A 3,079-nucleotide genomic window follows, 5' to 3' on the forward strand; every position below is an offset into this window, starting at 1 on the left:
GTTTAGAGCTTTAAAAGAATGTCCTTAGTCCTAAACTACAGACACAGATATTATCATTATGATTTATAATTAAATCAGGATTTTACTGGCTTTTTGGGGGGCTACTGTTGTTGTTGCCTGATTTCACAGCGGCTTTTCAAAAACAAAAACACATGAGATGCAAGTTGAGATGTTTTTACGAATCTTTTGACGTAAAATGAGTTGCAATTTTTTGGTATACTTCATTAAAAATCAATTTGTTCTGACACCATTACTCAATCCAGCTGAATGACAGCTCGGTCCTTCAAGGAATAGCAAAAACAATAGGAAAGAGAGAAAGGACAAATAATAACAAATAAATGACATTGTAAAAAACAAATAATTGAACAAAATGAAGGAAAATTCTTTATTCTTTTATGTGTTATTTGTTTGTATATGTATTCTTTTTTATGGCGCTCCCATGACTCCATTGTTGTTTGTTTTGATTATAGTGATGATGGAGAACTGTCTTTTTTATCTGTGCTAGACTAAAACAAAGTACTGAACACTAAAGTTTGAAATAATTTTTAGGATATAAATCCAGCTCATCAGAAATCCAGACATACTGACCTTGGGATTTTCAACAACTCACTTCAGCAGAACCCTGACAATGATGGTAAATTTGTAATTTCATACAACTTTCTGTCTTTTTAAAAAGGCCCTAAATAGCGTTTCCTTCGTTTCTGTCATATATATATTGTTTCAGTGTGGGATGGTGATATTAAAGGGGGTCAACCTGTCAAATAATGAGGTAAATGCGTGTAAAGCTATTCCCTGTGAGCAGAAAGCTCAGAATTGAGACTACTCTGAATGTTTCCAACCTCTTTTTCTTGTTTATGTGACTATCCAATGCCGGCTCGTCACAGATTTCTTTATATGGTTATCTGCTCCAGGCAGAGCATGACTGAGCATGTCCACAAAGTACAGCGACTGTTTTTGGAAGAGTGAATCATGCAAAGTGGAGAATATGGAGCTGGAAATTAGCATAATAGCTTTACTTTAAATATGTGTGTTTGCTCTGTATGCTAACTGGTTATCTGAGGTTGTGTGATATGTTGATGATGTATTTCTATATTAGGTTTATTCTCCAGTCAGTACCCTTGACCACAACACTGGCTCAAAATTCGAGTTGGTCCCCTAGTCCCACTGCTCCTAATTCTTAGAATGGGTCAAATGCAGAGAATAAATTTATCTGCAGGGATCTATAGAATATCATTTAAACTTATGACACATGAGAATTGAATAAATAATTGGATTTGAAAGTAGCTTAACAAAATTAATTAGATTTAATTGAAGGAAAAATTACTCCAAGTCAAAAATGACTCCTCTGTTCCAGCTGGTATTCATCCTCCTCCTGGCTCCACTGTTGACCAGCTGCGTTAAAATCATCCTACCAGCCGACTGCAGTGACATCCATCAACAAGACAAGGAACAACCCAGTGGAGTGTACACCATCTATCCCATCGGATCCACATCTGCTGTCCAGGTACAACTCACCTCAAGATGCTGGTTCAAAGATGAGTCAACATGTAAAGACACAGTTACAAGTTCTGACTGGTGCTTCTGATACAACAGATACAAGTAGTTGTAGCACCGTAGTACCTGCTATAGCATGTTTGAATGTACTGTGTAAAGTATTTGTTTCACTAATGAATGTGTGTCTGTGTGTAGGTGTACTGTGACATGGAGTCAGAAGGAGGACGGTGGACGGTGAGTTCTCACTGAAGTCAACTTAAACTCAGAGCCAAGTGCTTTAATGTTTTAACATCTGTTTGCATTGCAATCTGAATGTTCTCAGGATGTTCTTTGAGGTTCTCTCCAATCCGTGTATATTCCATATGCACAGGGAATGATACTCCATTGTCAGGGTACTTGAAGTACGAGCAAACGTCCGGCAGACACAGTGGCTTGCAAGGGTTGTTAAAGTCAGACTGCAAACTGCATTAGATCAGACCGTACTGTGTTTAAACAATAACTACTAACTAACACTAAAATGCCATAAACCTGAACTGTGTGGTGATTCTCTTCACTCAAATAAAGCTGCTTTCATGGACTCAAGGGTTGCATTTCTACAAGCTAGCATTATGTTAATTAGCTAGCTAACCTTAGCTACCATGTGCTCACATATTGCTAGGCCACATGAAGGAAATCAAAGCGCAGATACAAAACAGATTCCTTACATGGGAGCAGTGTGAGGGCTGTGATCAGAACAAATGGAAAGTATGAAGGAAAGTTGCTGCACAGGGTTTTCCCCAAGAGGGAAGTAAAACTCATTCCTTCTTTTTGATCAGTGATAACGTAGTGTTGAGACGTGCAGAACAACAAAACATTTCCTGTTTTAAACAGTAATCTGATATAAAAGTCTACGTCACCTACTCCTTTAGTATTTAAGGTTTGACCAGTTTAGGCAAACGTTAATACGACGGAGACAGACTGAAGGAGACGCAGCAGTTTGTCTCTGTTCTCTGAAGGTGAAGCCTCCTTAGTTCAAACTGCAGGTGAGTTCAGACAGGTAAGCATCCTACCAGGAGACACCGACAAAGAGAAACGGTGTTTTGCAGTGCAATGCACCAGAAAAAACAGGAAAAAAAGAAGATGTTAAACTTAGGTTAAACATGGATGTAAACAATGCAACATCTAGGCAAAGATTTTTTGCAGGATAGTTTAATGTTTTGGTACTTTCTGAACAGTTTTGTTCCATTTTCTTACCCAGCCAGTACTCTGCCAGCAGCGCATACCAAAGCCTTATACCTGCTACGACTCCAGGGCCTCTGTAGAAGTTCAACTGAGCCGTCCATCCTCCTCTGGAACACCTGGTTAGAAACAAATGATTTTAATGAAGTATACCAAAAATTGAACTCATTTTACGGGTCAAAAGACTTCGTAAAACATCTCAAACTTGCATTCATGTGTTTTGGTTTTTTGAAAGCCGCTGGTGAAATTCAGGCAACCAACAACAGTAGGCCCCCCAAAAAAGCCACTGAAAATCCTGATTTAATTTAATTAATGAATAAATATCTGTGTCTGTAGTTTTAGGACTAAGGACATTCTTTTAAAGCCT

At 38.3% G+C, this 3,079-nt stretch overlaps 1 long non-coding RNA gene across 1 annotated transcript; it reads left to right on the top strand.

The window, feature by feature from the left end:
* Positions 1-512: 512 nt before the first annotated feature.
* LOC118334753 lies at positions 513-2,529 on the top strand. Its single transcript, XR_004797029.1, has 3 exons — positions 513-634; positions 1,355-1,504; positions 1,690-2,529. It is a non-coding gene; the product is annotated as an uncharacterized LOC118334753 (long non-coding RNA).
* The last annotated feature ends 550 nt before the right edge of the window (positions 2,530-3,079 follow it).

The sequence above is a fragment of the Morone saxatilis genome, unplaced genomic scaffold (assembly GCF_004916995.1).
Source record: "Morone saxatilis isolate NCDOM2014 unplaced genomic scaffold, NCSU_SB_2.0 Contig1, whole genome shotgun sequence".
NCBI classification, from domain to species: domain Eukaryota; kingdom Metazoa; phylum Chordata; class Actinopteri; family Moronidae; genus Morone; species Morone saxatilis.